A 22,713-nucleotide genomic window follows, 5' to 3' on the forward strand; every position below is an offset into this window, starting at 1 on the left:
CGGGATCAAGTCTCACACCTAAAAGGAGCGCAGAGGGCGTGGAACTGGCGGGAGAGGCGTGACCAGAGTGGAACCAAAAACGGGTGGCCTGGGAACCTAAGGCGTGACCACAACTGAAGGTAGGTAAGTGCGCATGCGCCGGATGCGCGTGGCCAATGAGGACCATAGGGCTGTAGCGTGTGGCCTGAAACGACCGCCAGGACTGGCCAGAAAGGAGAGGTGTGGAATGCAGGAAGAAAAGTGACGCGGACCAGAGGGGTCTTGCCTGTTCCGAGAGAATGGAAGAGGTTAGCCACGGCGGGAACGGCCCCGCCAGTGAGGAGCGCAGGCTGCAAGGCTTAGTGGAAGAAGCGTGACCCAGGCGTACCGCAGGGGCGTGGCCCGAACGAGCTGACTTTAGCCCTTACGTGAAAGGCGTGGCGTAATCGCAAGGGTGTAAAAAAGATCTTCGAATTCGCGGGAGGGTCGGCCTCAGGCGGAGTAGGGACGTGGGTCCAAGGGAGGGAGGTAGGGTAGGCAGAATAGTTGTGACTGGATGATCACTGGGCGAAGCGTGGATAAGTGGCCACAGATGGAAAGGCGGGCCGCGGAGTAGTGACCGGCAGGGGAGGTGGCGCCAAAAGGGAAGTAGGGACATGACGTATTGGAACGCAGAGACGTGCCTCGAACGTGGGGGCGTGGTCCTTACGTGTGGGCGTGCCTTGTTGCTCTGAGGGGCGTAACAAAGATGGTGGAGCAGGCGGAGGGCAGAGGCGTCGCCAAGTTAGCGTGCAGGCGCGTGGCAGCGACAGGAGATGTGTAGCCAGAGCGCAGAGAAGGTGTGGACTCCGGCGCTGGGGAAGCGTGGCCAGGGCGAGATTTGAGCCTGGGTCGGGGACAGAGTGGGGACTGATGGGGCGTAGCCTGGATGACGAAATGACGTTTGCTGCGTAGGGACGTGGCTATACATGAGGGGGCGTGGGCAAGATGGCCGCGTGCGGGGTCCTCGGGTCCTGGGAGCGAACGAGGAGGTTCTGGCTCAGGTGAGTCGTTCGGGTAAGGGCGAGACGCAGTAAGGAGCGTGGGCAGCAGCAGGGCGTGGTCTGCCTGAGAGGGCAGGAACTGTGCCACTTGCCGCAAACATGACCGCGTGCCGCTATCGGCCCCGGAGCCGGAGAAGCTTTTGGTTTCGCGAGGTTGGCCGGGGTCCTGGCGGGGCTTCTCTGAGGAATTGGAGTGGGAGGCTGGCGGCGGGGAAATAGCCACTTCCCCACTCTAGCTCTCTTTCTCCACTATGGGGATCACCAGACGTCCTTTTAGGATTCTGTCTATTAAAAAGTAGAACAGCTTTCCCAGAGACATTGCGGGATGAGAGGAGTGCATTTCCAGAAACCAAGGAGCAGCAAGCTGGGACTTCCTCGGGTCTGCATTGTTGATATTCCCACCTGACTATGCCAGGGGCTATGGACAGACACAGCTGCCCCAGAGTAGATCAAAAGCACAGTTGTGTCCCGTGGACAAACTTGAATTTTTCTGTTGTGCCTTGCCCCAGAGCCGGAGGAGAGGAACCTCCAAAATGCAGACATTCTTGGTGGCTGGGATTCTGTGTGATATTCAGCGTTAAATGCTGCTGCTCTGAGGCTGCTGGAAACGCGTTAGTATTAATTTCAGTGTACTTCTCTCACATTTACTTTTGCTGGAAAAGCTTGGGAAATGAGTTAACGAAGATGCGTAAACCTTAATTTGTTTATATGCTCCCTATTAGCCACTGAATACCACATTGCTTTCTGCTTCCGCTTCTTCCTTTACTGATAATCTGACCATTTCCACTATGCACTTTGAAAGTCTTGCTGGAGTATGGAGAATAGTCAGAAATCTCTGGTAAGAAATGCTGCCCCGCGCATCTCTCAGAGGAGTCACTATTCGCAGCCTGCATCAGAGTTCCCAGTGAACCAAAGTTCACCCCACCTCCCCAGTCTTCAGGGACTTAGTGAAAAGCTGCACTGTTCTTGAATATTTTGGAAATGAAAAACTTTCTGGGTTATTTTAAATCAGTACCTGGGCTGGAATTAACCGAAAGGCGAAAGCAGCAAGGGCACCATTCTCTGTGCCTGTACGTAGCTGCCCTGTGCTTGGAACCAAGCAAAACGGCTGCCACTGCTCACAGTTGCAATGGAATAAAGGTTGAGTGCCTTGTGATTGCATATGACTATTAAGGAAATCTGATGGAAAGAGGGAAATTCATCATGTCACTGGCCACGCTGGGGCAGTTAGTTGCAACACACAAATCAGGTATAAGAAATATATTTTGAAACCTTTGGCAACCTCAGATTGGGATCACGCTCTCAAGGAAGAAGTGAGTGAGAGGAGGAAGCTAAGCTTTCTTAAGACATAGCAGCGTAATCTCTAATTTAAGTTTCAGGAAATTGCAAAAGGCAGGCTTCCTTTTGAAATCAGGAGTTGAGAAAATGAAGAGTCAATCTGATGCCAATCAAGGAATTTTTCAATATAATTGTAACCTTTTGTTAGTACTTTTCCTGTCTGTTTCGCATAAGTCGCTTAATCAGGCAGAGTTCAAGCTATGAGGCATTTAATAAATATATTACTTATGAATGATATTTAAAGACTTTTAGAATCTTTTCTTTTTTCACACATTTCTAAGGCTGCAAAACAACAGAAAAAGAACATGTTAGTAATATCCAAGGCATACATGAATAATCAGTGACGGCAAAGGATATATAGCACAGAAGGTTTAGCTCTCCTAGGCCGTATCCAGCCACACACTGGTAATTGTTGAAATAGAGTATTGGATATACAGATGATTTATTCTCACCATTTTTTTGTACAAGTTTGAAGTTTGCCCTAATAAGGGGAAAACAGATTCTAAGTTCAGTTGACCCATGGTCTATTGCTGTTTAAACCTGCTAAGTGAATTCAGATAGTGAAGTTATTTAAAAACCAGATGCTCTTACCTGGCTTCAGGAACTATCAAGATAAGATATTGAAAGCTTATTGGCAGTCTGTCTTTTAAATCCTGAGCCAGACTTTTTTACATGGCTTCAACAAGGTGATTTTTCATCTCCTTAGACGTTTTGACATACACACTCCCACTAAAAACTGTATTTACACAAACACAGATAAAACTAAACAAAAGTGATTTTAACTTTGGTTTGAGAATTGTCAACACCTTTTAGGCAACGTAGACATACTTTAGGTGTCACTGGCTGTTACGAGTTGAATTGCACCCTCCCATCTCAAATTCATATATGTTTAAGTCTTAAGCCCCAGTACCTCAGAATGTGACCTCATATGGAGATTGGGTCTGTATAAAGGTAATTATGGTCATTAGGGTGACCACTAGTCCAATGTAACTGGTGTCCTTAATTAAAAGGGAAATTTGGACACAGACAAGATGAGAATGGCTTACGAAAATTGGACTTAATGCTGACACAAGCCAAGGAATTACCAGAAGCAAGGTTTATTAGGTGTTCTCCAGAGAAACAAAACCAATTGTGTGTGTGTATGTGTATATATGTATGTGTGTGTGTGTATGTATGTGTGGGTGTGCCTGTGTGCGTGTGTGTGTTGAGGGAGAGAGAGACTTATTTTTAAAAATTGGCTCATGAATGTAGGCTCGGGAAATTTGCAGTGCAGCCCAGCAGACTGGAGACCAGGGAAGGATTGATATTACAGCCTGTCTTACTCAGTTTTGTGCTGTAACAGAATATCTGACATTGGATCATTTATAATGAACAGAAATTTATGTGGCTCATGATTCTGGAGGCTGGGAAGCCCAAGGGCATGGTGCCAGCATCTGCTCAGCATTTAGTGAGGGCTGTCCTTGCATCATCCCATAGCACAAGGCAGAAGGGCAAGAGCACGTGCATGCGAGGGGTGGGAGTGGTTGGGGGTGAAGAAGGAGGGAGGGAGGGAAGGGAAAGAGGCCAAATTTATCCTTTTATCAGGAACCCACTACCTCAGAAACTAACCAGCTCCCCCTAATAATTGCATTAATCCATTCATGAGGGGAGAGCCCTCATGATTTAATCACCTCCCAACACTTTTGCGTTGCAGATTGTTTCCAAAACGTGAACTTTGGGGACACATTCAGACTGGATTGTGAGCACAAACTGGTGCCAGGGCACAGCTCCAGTCCAAAGGCAGTCTGGAAGTAGAATTTCCTCTTCCTCAGGGGACCTGTCTTTTTTCACTTAAGGCTTTCAACGGATTGGGTAGGGTCCACCCACGTGAAGGGTAATAATCTTTATTGCAAGTCTACTGATTTAAATGTTAATCTCACCTAAAAAATACATTCACAGTGACATTTAAACTGGTATTTGACCAAACATCTGGGTACCATGACCTACCCAAGTTGGCACATAAAATTAACCATCCAAGTAGAAAGGCCTGGAACAGAGCGCTCATTGCCTTCAGAAGGAACCAACCCTGTAGAGAACTTGGACCTCAGATTTCTAGCCTCCAAAACCATGAGACGACAAAAAATTTTAAGCCACCCAGTCTATGGTACTTTCTTACAAGCTAATACAGTGGCCTAAAGACCTCTGGTAGGGAGTCAAGCCTAGAGGTAAGGAAGCTCCACAGTATTCACTAACTTCCTACCAGTCCTCTTTAATGTAATGGCTGCACAACTCTGGCTCCCTGAGTTCAGCTCACATTAGCAAAGTGACGCATATGCAAAGCATACGCAAAGCAAAGTGCATGGCACTGTGCCAAAAGACTGGCTTCTCATCCTGCTGTGCTTTCTTTCACAATGCACATAGAGATGATTCTCGCTCCTTTCACATAGGTGTAGTCTTCTCTCTAGCTTAGATGGAGCAGGGTCAAGGATGGCAGTACAGAGAAGAGCTAGTTCACAGCCAATTATTAGCATGAATGTGCACAAAGAGAGGGGAGGATGAAAGCACGTTTGCCTCCTTGCTCAGCATCACTGAGGACCATGAGGTGGGTTTTATATCTTACATTCTTGTTGGGAAGATGGTATGAAGAAATAAAGTTCAGATTTGTAAGGGAAATGTGTCTTTAGTGCCCCTCAACTTCTACGTTTGTGCCTTTTGCCACCCATTCCCACCTACCCCAACCCCCACCACTACCCCAGCATGGCCATACTGCAGAGAGCCCCTCTTTTGGCAAGAGAAGGCAGAATATGAGGTGACAAAAACACCCTGCTGTAAACTGGTTTGCTCTGTGTTTCTCTTACCCATACTATGTGCATTTCAAGAGGCTCCTAAGGGAGAAATTACATACCTGGAAGGTACAGTTCAAGTCTTGGTCATCTTTGCATCATAGCACCCACCACTGTGCTTGGAGCAAAAGAAATGACAATACATTTTGAAATGAAAGTGCTAACTGGCAGAATCCCAGTCCTGTGAGACTAGATGAGGTTCATATTCAGGGAGGGTCCTCTTTTAGATCAGGCAGGATTTGGGGGGTGTCCTTTGGATCTTTTAGATAGGGGTATGAGACCCTCCTCTCAATGGAGAAATATTTAAAAGTGTTTTAAAAGTATAGACATCCCTACAAATGGGTGATGACATTTGAGAAAAGGAAAGACCCCTAGTACTGTCTCAGAGCATGCTGGCAGTCATGGCACAGTTCTTAGTTCTTGAAATTAGGACCAACATCTTTGTCACCAAAGGAGCCTACTCAGGTCAGTTGGCTAGTACTCCCAGCACCCATTTTGAATAAGGCACTGTGTCCCTAAGAGATGCAGCTCTGACCAAGGCAGACACGGTCCCTACCACCGTGGGGCTTAGATACTGGAGAGGATGCAGTCATAAAGTACATTCCTGGTCAGATATTAATTCGACTGTGATAAGCACTGTGACCACAAAGCAGTTCTGGGCTGACCTGGTGAGCACGTGGTCGGGGGAGCTTAGGGGAAGTGACGCTGGTGTCAGTCACCTGGAGTGGGGGTAGGGATTCACGAGGCACAGATGGAGGGAGAGTCCAGGAAAGGAAGGGCATCTGCACAGGCCAGAGGGAAAGGCAGGAGTTGGAAGAACTAAAGTCCATGTGGCTGGTGGGCAGGCAGAAGCGCCAAGTGAATGTGAGGGAAAGCAAGTGGGTCTGTCATCTTGGGGTGACCAATGAGTTTGAGGAACAAGAGTGGATAATTGACTCCCATTTGCCCTCCCCTCCACCTCAGGGTGCGTATTACTAGTCTGAATATTGTCCTACTTAGGTTTTCTCGTGATCTTAAGTCTCTATTGTTTACAGCTTTCACTTCTCTGCCCTCTTCCCTCTAGGTTATTGGGTTCCTGCAAGTTATCTGGGAACTGATCAAAGTTTCAGGGTAAAGATGGTGGTGATGCACACCCTGAGGGTCACTTGTCCTGTGTCCCCATGCAAATTGCTGTGGAGAAGCTTCCAGATTCCAAGGCCCAGGCCATCCTGTAGCCTCTGTACTTGTACTTAAAAAATCCAGAAATAAGCCTGTGAGTACACCGTTTCATTAAAGAGAGGAGAAAAGGCTTGTTGGTTTTATAAAAATCACGTGTGTTAAGCGTTTGTAGCTGTGATGTCATGGGCATTCCAGTGTGAGATTATATGCCTTAGGGACTGTGAGAATAACTGTTTCTGTATTTGTCCACTAAAATAAATGTGGAACATTCTTTCTTGGCAAATGTTAAAATGTTAAAATGATGTCATGCAGAAACTGGAGAAGGTTTCAGATATTCTGGAACCTGTTCTTTATTATTTCTTGTTAGCAGTTGTCTTTTTACTAAGGTTGATCCACAAACTGCAAATTATTTCTGTGAATCTTAAATTGCTGGAAGCTGCACATGAATGTCTGCAAGCAGTTCAGTGGCTTCGTGCTTCAGAATATTCTGTCCAGAGTTAAGAATTGCAGAATTAATTCTAGCTGACTGATTTGCAAGTGTGTGCTCTGCTGTAAACACAGAAGATCATGTGACATAGCAGATGTTCTTCCTCAAGCCTTTCTCATCTCGTTCCCCTCCTGGAAATACAAGGTGCTATCTGCAGCTGGATGTTGCAGGGATTCTCCACTGCGGCACGATGGACATTGGGGATGGATCATTCTGTGGTGTGGGGGCTGCCCTTCGCTCACTAGATGTTGAGTGGCATCCCTGATCTCTTGCCAGTAGCACTCCCCAAATGATCACATTCAGATATGTTTCAAGACATTGCTAAATGTCCCCTGGGAGGGAGGGCAAAATAACCCTGGGAGAGAACCGAGATGATAGGAGAGATGTCTGTGATGGTGGAGAGATGTGTTTAATGAATTGGCTAAATATATCTTTTGGGTTTTTTTAATATATTTTCCACTATTCACAGTGAATTTACATAGTTTTCAAATACTGGCTTGTTTCAGGATTTCAGGTTTCTTAGATTGTGCTCTTTGGGTTTACCCTTTTTGAACCATAAGGAAAGGAATTCCGTTAATAATGTCGATCTAGCTGGATCCATTGCCTTGAAAGTGCTTCAGAAGAATTTTTTATTACAAGTTTATTTTTTTTTATCCCAACATTGACTGTGTTCTCATTGAAATGAGTTGGTCGGGGTCATAACAAATTTATGATTGCTGGGTGTGCCCGTATCCTACCCAGACTGGCTTATTCCGAACCCTGGCACTGCATTCTAAGGCTTAACATGGAAAAAATTTAGTCATATTTATCTAGTTACTAACGTTTTGTGTGAGTGTGGAGTTTTTGCCTTGATCTTTAGTTTGTTTGTCTTTATTTGCAGAAAGTTGAAAGTTAAATGCCTAAAGTCCGATCAGCCTATGCCATTAGGATAGCGTGCTGCTTTTAGTGCCAACAGAAACCAAAGAGTGGTCCCCCAAGGAGATGACTAATAGCTATATTATATGACGTATTCTAGTTTCTAAGTTACTAGAAAAAAACAGGTGAAAGTCAGCATTTGATTTTGTTTGTAGTGTGTTTCACTGTTCCAACCTGTTTGCCCCAAGGAGAATATTGTGGTCTTTCTTGCCCTGGGCCTTTGAGCAGGTCCTATTCCTATATTCTGGACCCTCAACTGCTCAATTGTAAACACAGTTCTCATTGTTTCTGACAGCTCAGTACCCCAGTGGAAGGCTAGTGTACACTTGTAACCAAGAATAACCCGAGATGCTTGAGGGTTAGAAACTCAGTTATGAGGCCAGGCACAGTGGCTCATCCCAGCACTTTTGGGAGACTGAGGCAGGCGGATCACCTGAGGTCAGGAGTTCGAGACCAGCCTGACCAACATAGTGAAACCTCGTCTCTACTGAAAATACAAAAATTAGCCAGACATGGTGGTGCATGCCTGTAGTCTCAGCTACTCAGGAGGCTGAGGCAGGAGAATCACTTGAACCTGGGAGGTGGAGGTTGCAGTGAACCAGGATCTGTACTCTGTCTCAAAAAAAAAAAAGAAAGTTATGGCAGCTACTTCTAGTACTTTGTTATCGTCATCGTAGGCTCAGTGCCTGCCTCAGATGTTTAAGTCTGAACATTTTAAGAGGAGGCAAAGCAGAATAAGGAATGAATGAAAGTAGGAGGTTGTGGCAAATTCGGAAAGCAGCATTTCAGGTCAGCCCAGTGCTCTGTGCTCATCATATCTTTGCTCCCAAGGCTCTCCACAGATAATCTTTAGCTGTCAATTCAGATTGCTGTTTGCTGTTATCTCAAGTAGCAGACAGTAACTGTTGATAGTCCTAACTTTAGGGACTTGTAATATAACAAGATAAAAATAAAAGCCTACACCTGTTATCCAAGATGAAAATAAAATCAATTTCAGTTAGTGTATCATCTAGTGAAATTTAGCGTGATGATCACATTTAGGTGGCCAGGCGTGGTGGCTCACGCCTGTAACCCCAGCACTTTGGGAGTCCAGGGCGAGCGGATCATGAGATCAGGAGAACGAGACCATCCTGGCCAACATGGTGAAGCCCTGTCTCTACTAAAATACAAAAAATTAGCCAGGCATGGTGGCACGCACCTGTGGTCCCAGCTACGCGGGTGGCTGTGAGGCACGGGAATTGCTTGAACCCAGGAGTCGGAAGTTGCAGTGACCCGAGATCGCGCCACTGCTCTCCAACCTGGGTGACAGAGCAGGACTCTGTCTCCAAAAAAAAAAAAAAAAAGAAAGATTTAGGCATGAGATCTTAGACCATAGGAAAATTAATTTAATAATGTTAATTCTTAATGAAATACAAAGAGTATCAGCTATAATGTAAATGGTGCAAATTTAATATTATTCCAGTGATTCTTAATGTTCATGATCTCCCTGCTTTTAGAAAGAAAAGAAACATTTCCTTTTAGGATAACTTGGACTAGAATGGCACTGTCTAAAATGTAGCCACAATTAAATGTAGCCACTGTGCGTATTTACCTGTAAATTTAAGCACATTAACATTTTATAGCCTCATGTGCCTACAACTTACCATACTGGACATTTTCATCTTTAGAGAAAGTTGTATTTGACAACACTGATCTATATTATAACTCAACTGTGTTATAAAGTTCTATTATTTTTCCAGTTAATTTTGAAGAACCAAAGCCTGGAGAACAATACTTTTTTTTTTTTTTTAATTTAACTTTTATTTTAAGTTCAGGGGTATGTGTGCAGGTTTGTTGTATAGGTAAACTTGTCATGGGGGGTTTGTACAGATGAGGACAAGAGTTTTAACAGGCTTGTTTTGCAATGTCTTCCTAAAGACCTCTGATATAGGCTGGGATGCCTCAGACTGTATTGTCTCCATTAACTTTCAAATAATCTTGAGAAACAGTGGGAGGATTAGGAGTCCCATGGAATTGCACTAATGGCTTCAGGGTTGTCTTCAGCTACCTGGGACTGACGATTAGCCCTGGAACTGACCACCAAGAAATGTGGGCTTTTAGTCTCCTGTGCTGATAACTGCATGTGTATTCTATGGCTAATGGACTCGGCATCCAAGTGCCTTTTACAGCCCTGATGCTCTAACAAGGCAATTTGTGATCCTGCGATCATCCTCAACCACGTCATACAGAGGGTCCCTGTGTATCCCATCACTGCACTAAGGCCAAGGCCTACACAGATGGTCTTCAGTTACATGAGGAAATAGCACATCCCTCTAAAAAGGGCAGTACATAGCAAGGGACCAGATAAAAAGCACATGAGGGTATAGGGCAACATTGTCCTATAGACATATAATTGAGCCACATATGTAATTCTCAGTTTTCTAATAGACACATTAGAAAAGGGGAAAAGAAAACAGGTGAAATTAATTTTAGTAACATTTTATTTAACCCAGTATATCCAGGATATTATCACTTTAACATGTGATCCATATAACAGTTATTACCGAGTTTACATTGTTTACCTTGCACCAAGTCTTCAAAGCCTGTTGGGTGTTTTACATTTACAGCACCACTCATTTAGGATTGACCAAGGGGGCAGCATGGGAACACCAGCGTTTGGAAAGAATGAGGAGAATGGTTAGATAAGTGAGGAGGGTTCTAATAGAAAAACACAGGCACTTGGACACAGAAGGTTCCACTTGATGTACTGTCCTTAGCACGGGAGCACCCTGACAAAGCCAGTAATTTGGGAAAACTGAGTGGCTGAACTCAGGGGGTAAAGGGAAGTGAGAAAAGAGGACAAGTGACCAAGAGGCTTTGTGTGAAGTCTGTGGCGTAGAGTTCAGAACTAGGCTAGTGGTCTGGGCAAGGCGAGGAAGAGCTAAACCTGAACGATTGTTAAAGAAAAATAATGTGATCAGTGGGGGTAATGGGAAATAAAGCAAAAAGAAGCAAACTTCTTCAGTGATATACTTCATCTGATTCATTTGATCCACCGTAGTTGTTGAAAGCCAGCTTGCTTGCAGAGCAGTGGGGGAGGCCGATAACTAAGTGCGTGTCATATAATTATAACTATACCCATGTAATAATGTTGTGAAGGACAAAACCAGAGTGCTATATGATTAAAAATTCAAGGGGATCATGTTATAAGAGGGTAGTCAAAGAGGAGAGGAGGTGACAATTAAGGCAATAACAGGAGCCAGTGCCAAGTGGAATGAGGGGAATGATTCCAGCAGAGGAGGAGAATCAGGAACTGAGGGGCTTGAGGCAGAAATGAGCTTTCTACATTTGAAGAGCCCAGGGACATACAAGGAGGCTAGAGAAATAGGTGGTGCAAGCATAAAATAAATCAAACGCAGGACTAGGCATATAAGTAAGAATTAAGACCAAGTGTATCCTCACCATGAAATCTAAAGGAGTTTTCTTGCTCATCAGTGACAGATTATTGACACCTTTTTAATGACAGCGTGTCCTTCGCTCTCTTAAACCGTGATTGAAATAGTCACAATCTCTTCACTTTCTACATATAAGAAAAACCTGAAAATGAAGCCTCTGTTAGAATGCTTCGTTGTCACCTTCCTGTTTTGAGGGAAAGTATGACAACTGCCAAGAAATCATTTCTATCTGTATTTTGTTAAAATGGTAGAAGGGGAGGGAAGAGGAAAAGAAAAGTGTGAATTTATCATTAGCAAAACAAGCCCTTGGCAAAAAGTTGGCTTCAATAGGGAGATAGTGACCAAGGACCACCTCTCCCCACAGTGGGTTGGATGGTCTAGCCTAGATGGTCTTTGTTTAAAAAGGAGGAGGTGGGTAGGAGGAAAGAAACCTTCTGGAAGCTGAACTTGTAAACTCAAGGGCATAAACTGATCGTGTCATTATGGTAATTAAAGAGCAATGGAAGGAACAGGCCCAGTTTTCTTGGGCTGGTATTTGCATGAGTGTGAGTGTTGATACTTCCCGTTTCATGAATGAGATGGGGAACAATTAAGGATGACCAAGGCATCGTCTTAGGGAGCTGATCGTCACTCCAGTTCTTCCCTAGTCTTCATGGTAGACCCTCATTGAATGGCTTTGAAGAATGTGAATTCTCACATTATCAACCACAGTCTGAGTGTCTGAGGGGAAGGTGCGTAGTCTCTTTGTGTCAGGAATCTTTTAAAATAGAATCAGGGCCTTTCAAGGGCTTTCTAGAAGGAATCTGCATTCCAATCAGATTTATAATATTGAAATATTGTGCCAGTTCAAATGCATTTTTAACTTTTGGCTCCTAAATTTAACAGAAAATTATTGTTCTTCTGTAAGGAATTCTTTCATACTAAGAAAAATAAAAACATTGGGTTCAACCTGTTGGGTATTATGCTCACTGGCTGGGGTGACAGGACTGTTGGGACCCCAAGCCTCAGTGTCACTCCATATACCAAACCTGCATGTGTACCCTTTATAGTTAAAGTTGAAATTAATTTTTTAAATTAGGTTTAAATCTCTTTAGAGATAAGAGAATACTATGTTATAGGAAGAAATAGGAAAAAAAAGAAGAATATTCTGAGTTTCTGCAGACTGAGATTCTCAACTGGGCCACTATTGACATTTGGGGCTGGATAACGCTTTGCAGTGGTGGCTTCCTCCTGTGCTTCGTAGAATGTTTAGCAGCATCCCTGGCGTCTATCCACTAGATGGCAGTAGCACCCTCTTCCAGTCGTGACAATGAAAAATGTCTCTAGACATTGCCAAATGTCCTCTGGGGCCATAGTCACTCTCCTTGTTGAGACCACTGGTCTGGATGCTCCCAAGAGAGCTCAGTGTTTATACTGCCAGGACACTTTTGCCTACCCCCACAAAAAAATAAAGCCAAGGCTAATATTTTAAACTTTCATCTTTGGGCTGCTACTGAAGCAGGAGAACTGTCGCCCCTGTAAGAGTAAACCAGAGGCAAGTTTCTGGTTTTTATGGAAACAAGAGGGTGTCCCTGCCATATTCGGGGGATTTGACTTGGTGGGAGCTGCCTAGTTATTTCTCAAACCCTTAGACCCATTCTTAGTGGTGGGGTGAGATGCAGAGGGTCGTTGGTAATGATTTCTCTCAATTCATGTTTCTCCTAGTTTTCCTATTGTTCTTGATTCTACCCATCCATGGTACTTCTAAAGGACAGGGAAATGGACCACCCCAAACTGATATACATTGGTTCTGCTCATCACACATGGGGGTCTCAACAGGCTGATCTGTGTTATCAGCAAGTCTGCTGATACTTACCAGGGACTTGCTACAGAGACCTGGTGCTTGACTCTGGAACAAAATCAGCATCAGCAATGTCTTCAGTGCCTGTGGAGGATGAATTGTATGTGTACGCCTTAATAGATAATCTCCACATCCCTGTGACACACTGCAACCTCCAGGGACCTTAGCAATGCCGATGTTCTACCCAGGTTTTACAGGATGGCTGCCTGGTCCTCAGAGTTTGCTTACATAGGAGGTGAACTCAACTCAGCACGCACAGTTATGTGGGGCGAGCATCTTACAGGATGCAGGCTACGCAAGTCTTTTTTTCTACCAGTCAACCAGTTAAACACTGACAATACTTGATTGAACATTTCCTTTCTCAAAGTTCTTCCCCCATTTCTTTTTTTTTTTTTTTAATTAGTCTGTTACTGAAAATCGAATTAGTTTGTCTTTGTATTTAGAGCTAGTTTGGGGACTTGGGGCTTGGGAAATTCTCAATGAAGAAAAGAAACTCATTTATGAATACCTATTTCCACATGGCGCTAATCTCCATGCATTTTACTGTTATCACAGGACTGACTGCACTTGGTTTAGGTGAGCTTAGTAGGCAGACTGAGACGAGTTGGGTTTTCAAGATGGCAGAATGCTGTTCTTCTGCACAGTGCTTTCTGACTTGTCTTTAGCCTTTGCTTTAGTCAGCTGATTAAAGCCCTGAATGGCTAATTGCTAAAGCTCTTAGTTCCCATTAGCCTTGACAGGGTCTCCAGAAGTGGAATTGCCTCATGTGTGATGCTAGATAGTAGACAGTCTTGATAATAGCCTGACCTGCTTTCTCCTAGTGCATCCACTCTGGGAGAGCGTGGACCTGGTTCCTGGGGGCGATCGACAGTCACCCATCAACATTCGGTGGAGGGACAGTGTTTATGATCCCGGCTTAAAACCACTCACCATCTCTTATGACCCAGCCACCTGCCTCCACGTCTGGAATAATGGGTACTCTTTCCTCGTGGAATTTGAAGATTCTACAGATAAATCAGGTGAGGGCAAGATCTGGTGGTCTTGTAAGGAGTTAAAGAAACAGTGTCATGTTAACAGAGGACAGATCAAACTCCATGATAGTATTGACCTCTTTGTTAGCAATGGCATGGAACTCATTGGAATTAAAAAAAAAAATTGTGGTCAAATACACATAATATGAAATTTATCATCTTAACCATTTTTAAGAATACAGTTAAGTAGTATTATATTAAGTACATTTCCATTATTGTACAATCATCACCACCATCTATCTCCAGAAATCCTTTCATCTTGCAAAACTGAAACTGTACCCATTAAACAGTAGCGCCCCATTCACCCTCCCTCCAGCTTCTCGCAATCAGTATTTGGCTGGCTTGCTTGCTTGCTTTTCTTTTCTTTTCTTTTTTTTGGAAACAGATTCTTGCTCTGTCACCCAGGTTGGAGTACAGTGGGGCAGTCTTGGCTCACTGCAACCTCTGCCTCCCAGGTTCAAGTGATTCTCCTGCCTCAGCCTCCTGAGTAGCTGGGATTACGGGTGCCCGTCACCACGCCCAGCTAACTTTTGTATTTTTTTTTTTTTTTTTTTTTTTTTTTGAGACGGAGTCTCGCTCTGTCACCCAGGCTGGAGTGCAGTGGCGCGATCTCGGCTCACTGCAAGCTCCGCCTCCCGGGTTTACACCATTCTCCTGCCTCAGCCTCTCCGAGTAGCTGGGACTACAGGCGCCCGCCACTACGCCCGGCTAATTTTTTGTATTTTTTTAGTAGAGACAGGGTTTCACCGTGGTCTCGATCTCAACTTTTGTATTTTTAGTAGAGATGGGTTTTACCAGGTTGGCCAGGCTGGTCTCAAACTCCCGACCTCAAGTGATCTGCCCGCCTTGGTCTCCCAAAGTGCTGGGATTACAGGCATGAGCCACCACACCCAGCCAGTATTCTGCTTTCTGTCTCTATGAATCGGACTACTCTAGGCACCTCATATGAGTGGAATCATACAGTATTTGTCTTTTTGTGACTGGCTTATTTCAGTTGGTATAATGTCCTCAGAGTTCATCGATGTTGTAGTATATGTCAGAATTTCCTTCCTTTTTAAGGCTTAATGATACTCCATTATATGGATAGGCCACATTTGTTTTATCTTTTCCTTACCTTTTGGCTTTTGTGAGTAATACTGCTATGAACGTGGGTGTACAAATGTCTCTTTTTGACTCAGTTTCCCATTGTTTTGGGTATATGCCGTGAATGGGCTTTCTGGATGATCACTGGACTCACTTTTCAGTGTATGGAAAAATTCCCTTTTCTTTTTTATGGATGTTTCCTTCTACTAGTATAGGTAATATTTTCTATTAACAAATACATATATCTCTATGTACAGATTTTGTAATTGGTATAGAAGAAAGGGCATGAAATGAAATGAAAGATTTACCAGAAATGTATTTTCTGTGTGTGTATGTGTTGAATATGTACTAGTTTTCCTCGGCTGGCTTACTTTGCAGATAACTTCTATGTTAAATAGTAATTATATTTAATTACATTTTAAAATGTAAGATTGCAATACAGAGCAGAAAGATAGGCAAGAAAAACACGTTTTATATTTGGGGTCACCTAATAACGTGTGTGTATTTTATCATTTATATATTTATGTTTGTAACATTTTCTGAGTGGCAACTATGTGCAAGGCACCACACAAAGTACCAGGAGTACTAATTCTCAACCACCCAAAGGGCAAAGTCTAGTGAGGGAAGAATACTCAAAATTATAAAGCAAGTGTGATTTGAAAAATGTTTCTGAAAGTGCTATGGGACCACAGAGGAAGGCATGTGATACAGACTACTCAGAGGAGTCTATGATGATTTCACTAAGGAGGAGCCATTTATATTAGGTATTAAAGGATGTATGGGAGTTTGCCAAGAGGATTAGAAGGGCATTCGTGCAAAGGCAGATGTGATAGAATGTTCAGGAAATGACCAAAAAAACAAAATGATGTGACCAGAATGTTGAATGTGTGTTGTGGGTAGAGGCCGTGAGAGTGGTGATCATCAAAGCATAATAGGGTAGATGGAGGGCAGGCTCATCAGAAACTAGTTATTTGTAAACAAGAGAGTGGCATAGCATGATTTCGTTTAGTTAGCAGTTTATGTTTTTAGACTAACCCAGGCAACAATGCACGGCCACAAGTTGCGATTAATCCAAGTGATAGATGGTGAGAGATTAAATGAAAGCAATAGAAATATAGAAAATGAGCAACTTTTAAAAAGCATTTCTGAAATAAAAGCAACAGGACTAGGAGGTGAGATCCTCTTCCAGAGAACAGAAGGCAAAGTTAACCAAGACCTTGAGGTGTCTCACTTAGGAGACTTGGGGGAATGGTGATGCCAGAAAATAAGTTCATGAGTAGTGGACAAGGAATGATTTGTAGAGAAGTTATCTTAATCCATTTGTGTTGCTACAAAGGAATATCTGAAACTGTGTGATTTATAAAGAAAGGTTTACTTGGCTCATGGTGCTGCAGGCTGTACAAGAAACATGGTGCTCACATCTGCATCTGGTGAGGGCCCCAAACTGTTTCCCCTCATGTTGGAAGGCCAAGGGGAGCAAACGTGCAGAGATCACATGGTAAGAGGGAGAGGAGGAGGTACCAGACTCTTTTCAACAATCAGTTCTGTGGCTGGAGGCGATGGCTCACACCTGTAATCCCAGCACTTTGGGAGGCCAATGCGGGAGGATGGCTTGAGGCCAGGAATTGGAGACTAGCCTGGGCAATATAGTGAGACCTTGTCTGTACAAAAAAAAATTTTAATTAAAAAAAAAGAAAAACAATTGGCTAGGCATGGTGGCCCATGCCTGTAGTCCCAGCTACTTGGGAGGCTGAGGTGGGAGTGTCACTTGAGCCTAGCAGGTCAAGGCTGCAGTGAGTCACAGTTGTGCCACCGTACTCCAGCCTGGGTGACAGAGTGAGACCCTGTCTCAAAAAAAGAAAAAACCCAAATCAGTTCTCTTGGGAACTAAGAGGAAGAACTCACTTCCACCCGAATGGCAACAAGCTATTTATAAGGGATCTGCCCGCGTGATCCAAATACCTCCCATGGGCCGGGCGCGGTGGCTCACGCTTGTAATCCCAGCACTTTGGGAGGCCGAGGCGGGCGGATAACGAGGTCAGGAGATCGAGACCACGGCGAAACCCCGTCTCTACCAAAAATACAAAAAATTAGCCGGGCGTGGTGGCGGGCGCCTGTAGTCCCAACTACTCGGAGAGGCTGAGGCAGGAGAATGGCATGAACCTGGGAGGCGGAGCTTGCAGTGAGCCGAGATCGCACCACTGCACTCCAGCCTGGGTGACAGAGCGAGACTCCGTCTCAAAAAAAAAAAAAAAACACCTCCCATGAAGCCCCACCTCCAACATTGGGGAGCAGGTGTCAACATGAGACCTGGCCGGACCAAACAGACCACATGCAAACCATAGCAAAAGTATAGGGAAATCATAAGGAAATATAATTGCTTCTTATAACTTTTTCGTAATTTAGGTTTTGTTTGTTTGGTTTGTTGGTTTTGTTTTTTTTTAATAGGATCTCACTTTGTCACCCAGGCTGGTGTGCAGTGGTGCAGTCATAGCTCACTGCAGCCTTGAACTTCTGAGCCCAAGTGATCCTTCCGCCTCAGCTTCCCAAGTAGCAGGGACTACACGGTTACGTACCACCACGCCGAACTCATTTTTAAATTTTTTGTAAAGATGAGATCTCACTGTTGCCGAGGCTGGGCTTGAACTCCTGGCTTCAGGTGGTGCTCTTGCCCCAGCCTCCCAAAGTGCTGATGTGAGCCAATGCACCTGGCAGTAATTTAGTTTTAAATGTTGTATCAACAATAAAAAGAACATTTTAAGTGGTCATCTCTCAAAGAAGAAATGTGTCTTCAACTCTTTTTTTGTTTTTTGTTTTTTTTTTGAGACGGAGTCTTACTCTGTCACCTAAGTGGCATACAGTGGCGCGATCTCGGCTCACTTCAACCTCCGCCTCCCGGGTTCAAGCAATCCTTCCACCTCAGCCTCCTGAGAAGCTGGGGTTACAGGCATCCACCACCACGCCCACTAATTTTTGTATTTTTTTTAGTAGAGACGGGGTTTCACCATGTTGGCCGGGCCAATTTCAATGTCTTGACCTCAAATGATTCACCCACCTTGGCCTCCCAAAGTCTTGGCATTACAGATGTGAGCCACCACACCCGGCCAGTCTTCAACTCTTGTCAAATTCCTATAAGGAGAATTTATTTTTCTCAATATAAACATTTTCTCTCCTTTAAATGTAAATGGATTTTGGATGTTAGTATTTCATGCAAAGCAGAATAGGAACGAGCAAATGTTGATCCCTTACTGAAATGCGACTCAGTTTGCTATATGTATTTTATTTTATTTTTCTCCCCAAGTCCTTTTATTCCAAAGAAATATTAATTGCTGTCCTTGCCTAAATTTCTTCCTGATCTTTGTTTCTATCTCATTTTGGATTGTCATATGCTTTTCTTGGTGGCTTTACTTTGGGTGAGGAAACATGTTTAAATGTCATAGGTTGACTGAGGCTGTGGGTTTATTCTGGAGAGATTCTGTGTAGTCATGTGTTAACCCTCTTTTCATGGTGTTGCAGCTGCACTTAGTGCATTGGAACGCAGTCAAATTTGAAAACTTTGAGGATGCAGCACTGGAAGAAAATGGTTTGGCTGTGATAGGAGTATTTTTAAAGGTAAAAAATCTCACCAACTTTAAATGATGTGTTGTATTCTAGAATGAAAAGATAGAACATTATAATATTGTTATTTACTTTAAGAATATTGAGATCCCTACACTGGTAAGATAAATAGTGATTGTTAAGGATATATTTTAAATGGCATGAAACTGTGCCGTCCAATAGAGTGGTCACAAGCCACACGTGACAGTTGGGCACTTGAAATGTGGCTGGTGTAACTTAGGAAATGAAGATTTAATTTACTTCTAATTCACTTAAATTTCAATTAAAAAACTGATACTCAATTCAGTTATTGAAAAACTTTTGGGTCGGGCATGGTGGCTCACGCCTGTAATCCCAGCTCTTTGGGAGGCCGAGGCAGGCAGATCACTTAAGGCCAGGAGTTCAAAGCCAGCCTGGCCAACGTGGCGAAACCCTGTCTCTACTAAAAATACAAAAATTAGCCAGACGTGAAGGCAGGCGCCTGTAATCCCAGCTTCTTGAGAAGCTGAGGCGCAAGAATTGCTTGAACCCACGAGATGGAGGTTGTAGTAAGCCAGGATCGTGCCACTGCACTTCAGCCTGGGCGACAGAGTGAGACTCTGTCTCAAAAAAAAAAAAAAAAGAAAAAGAAAAACTTTTAAGAATGTTTGGAACCATTTGGATATGTATATATATGTTTTCAAGTATAAATTTTTTGAAATCTAAATATAGATCAAGTATTTTTGATGAAAAAGGTAGCATCCAAATTGAGATGTGCTGAAGTGTAAAATACACAACAGATTTTTAAAACTTAGTATGGAAAAAATACAAACCATCTCATTAATAACTTTTCATATTGATTACATGTTGAAGTGATAATATATTGAATATATTTGGTAAAATAAAATATTAAAAAGGATTTCATCTATTTCTTTTTACTTTTTAATTGTGGCCACTAGAAAATTAATTACCTCTGTGTCTTGTATCATACTTCTATTTTTAAGCATTGGTATAAAAGGATAAAGGCGAGTAAATAGATAATAGTTAAAATGTAAAATTAATGTATTTTAGGCCAGGTGCGATGGCTCACACCTGTTGTCCCAGCACTTTGGGGAGGCCGAGGCGGGTGGATTACTTGAGTCCAGGAGTTTGAGACCAGCCTGGCCAACATGGCAAAACCCTGTCTCTACTGAAAATACAAAAATTAGCTGGGCGTGGTGGCGGGAACCTGTAGTCCCAGCTACTCAGGAGGCTGAGGCAAGAGGATCACTTCAACCCGGGAGGCAGGGGCTGCAGTGAGCTGAGATCGCGCCACTGCACTCCAGCCTGGGTGACAGAGTGAGACTCTGTCTCAAAAAATTTAAAAAAAAAAAGAATACATTTTAAATGGAAGAAAGTATTTTAAGCAGAATAGAAAGATAAAGGCAAATAACTGTAGGAAATCTTCTTGAAGGGAACTAGTATTTATGAGTGCTAAGTGACTCCATATTTGCCAAGTGCTTAGTTTATCTTTCTAAGAACTCGGCAATATTACTGTCTCCATTTTTCAGATGAAGAAAGTGAAGCTCAACGAGGTTGAGTGCTTTCTTGCTAGGTCACACAGCTAGCTAATGGAGGACTGGGGTTAAAAATCCATAGGCCACACTCTCATGGGGCCCCTGAGCTCTTGCAGGTTTAGCAGCTACAGGCTTCCTGCATGCTTCCAACTTTAGTCTGCACTGGAGGCTGAGCGTTTTAAGGGTACCTGGGATTTGTTTTAGTCGGGTACAGTAAGACATGCAGACATGGGAATGACTGTCATGAAGGAAGAAGTTGATCCTATTTCCAGATCCCTAGAAGCTGGAGGCATGGCACACTGTGCAGAGCCACATGAGGAAGCACCAGGGTTGGTCAAGAGGCAGAGAAAGTGAGGGGAAAATGTGGGCAAGAGCTTTTATTGTGGTTTCAGTGGGAAGGAACAGGCGAGGCAGGGTAAGCAGGCTTGGGATTGGCTAGTTTGAATAATTTCAGAGTGTTCTGGGGTCTAGGGGGCTATCCCCACTTGGTTGATACCTGACCGTGGAGTGATTGGTGCAGGAGAACAGTGGCCCCAGTGTAAGAGTCTGATAAAGGAGATGGTGGGGCTGTAAGCTCTGGATTGCATGTGAAAGGTGCTCTTGCAGTTGTCTCTTCTCTCTGGGAATTAGCCAACCTTGGGAGGGACAGTGCTTGTGGTGTCAACAAGTCCCCAGATATCAAAGCATTAAATACAAAAACTATTAATAGAAAACGTGCTTTATATACTGAGGCTCCTGGAACATGCCCTTGAGGACTTAGGGGCCTGCGCCAAAAGCCTGGCCTTCATGTGCTGTAACCTGTTTGAAGAGCTTCAGCCTCCAGGGTCCCTGTGGGCCAAGGCTTAGGAAGGCCCAGGGAGGTGAGTGGAGCAGGAGCACCTTTCCCTGTGGACTGCAGGCACAACTTCAGACAGCCTGCTCATGTGTTCTGTGTCCAGTTTAATTCGGCGATGTTTATAACATTCTAAATTGCCAGTTTAAGCGGTTTCAGACTGTGATTTGTTTTTAGATAATCACCAGATGGTCATTTTTAATTCATATTTCATTCCAATTCTACAGTGAGATGCCCATTGTTTTTAATGTTTTCTTATTTGTTGTTCTTTAGCTAGGCAAACATCATAAAGAGCTATAGAAATTGGTGGATTCCATGCCATCAACTAAGTGTGGGGTAGTATTTTTCCTAAATTGCCTGAAATATATTTTATGTTTCAATCTCAAGGGTGGAGACATTACCAAGGCACTTTGAATTGGGAAGTTTAAGTAGGTGAACTGTATTCCGGTTCTCTTTCAACATTGCCTTAGAAGGAGACCTGTAATTTATGAATGACCCTGGCCCTGGGTCACATTGCAGGGGACAGAAGTGATCATGTGGGTAGGCAGTGAGCTTCCTGGTTTTGGTGCTGTGCCGCTGAGGACTTGGGGACTCAGGAACATATTGCTGTCCCCTCCTCTGTTCCTGACACCGGCTCCATCTAAGTCCTTGTGAACACACCCAGAGCAGCCTTCTTTTCTGTAGCTGCCATCCCACAGGCAGGGAGCAGAGAGCAGTTCTACAGAAACTTGCTTTGTCCAGCTGGAAAGAACAATGACCCACATCCTTCAGGTTGGATGCCTTTGTCTAGCCCCCCAAGATTAATTCTTCAATATTCAGAATCTCAAAGGGCTGTGCTCTGGAGGCCCATATATTCTCTCCTCCCTCTCATCCCCCACTGTATCCTTCTGGTCCCCACCTCTTTCCACCTCCTTTCCTCTGCATTTCCCTCTGTTTTCCTCTCTCCCCTTTTAGTCCAGGTTTCTGGCTCCTCCTGATCTGCATTTCATTTTTTTGTTTCTATCAACTTTTATTTTAGATACGGGGGTATCATGTGCAGGTTTGTTACATAAGTATGTTGCATGATGCTGAGGTTTGGGGTACAGATTCCATCACTCAGGTAATGAGCACAGTACCCAATGGGTAGTTTTTTAACCCACTCCCCCCTCCAGTAACCCCCAGTGTCTATTGTTCCCATCTTTATATCTGTGTGCTCAATGTTTAGTTCTCTCAAGAACATGCAGCATTTGGTTTTCTGTTCCTGCATTAATTTGCTTAGGATGATGGCTTCCAGCTGCATCCATGTTGCTGCAAAGGACATGATTTCATTTTTTATGGCTGTGTAGTATTCCATCGTGTATATATTACCACATTTTCTTTATCCAGTACACCGCTGATGGGCACCTAGGTTGATTCTGTGTCTTTGCTATTGTGAATAGTGTGACAGTGAACATATGAGTGCATGTGTCTTTTTGGCAAAATGATTTATTTTCCTTTAGGGTTATACCCAATAATGGTACTGCTGCATTGAATGGTAGCTCTGTTTTTAGTTATTTGAGAAATTTCCAAACTACTTTCCATAGTGGCTGAACTAATTTACATTCCCACCAACAGTGTATATGCATTCCCTTTTTTCCACA

The 22,713-nt window shown here is 43.7% G+C and overlaps 1 protein-coding gene across 4 annotated transcripts in view; it reads left to right on the forward strand.

Moving 5' to 3' along the window:
* The first annotated feature begins 449 nt into the window (after positions 1-449).
* The window catches only part of CA5B (carbonic anhydrase 5B), a 109,951-nt gene continuing 87,687 nt past the window's right edge, over positions 450-22,713 (forward strand). The window contains exons 1-3 of one of the 4 annotated variants that reach the window (XM_030807155.1): positions 450-1,022; positions 13,838-14,035; positions 18,647-18,742. The gene's annotated coding sequence lies outside the window, so the exon portion shown is untranslated. Of the gene's footprint in view, positions 1,023-6,359; positions 6,435-13,837; positions 14,036-18,646; positions 18,743-22,713 lie in introns of those variants that run through there. The other 3 variants (XM_030807154.1, XM_030807157.1, XM_030807158.1) reach the window with 3 other exon arrangements.

This window comes from Nomascus leucogenys, chromosome X (assembly GCF_006542625.1).
Source record: "Nomascus leucogenys isolate Asia chromosome X, Asia_NLE_v1, whole genome shotgun sequence".
In the NCBI taxonomy this organism is placed as follows: Eukaryota; Metazoa; Chordata; class Mammalia; order Primates; family Hylobatidae; genus Nomascus; species Nomascus leucogenys.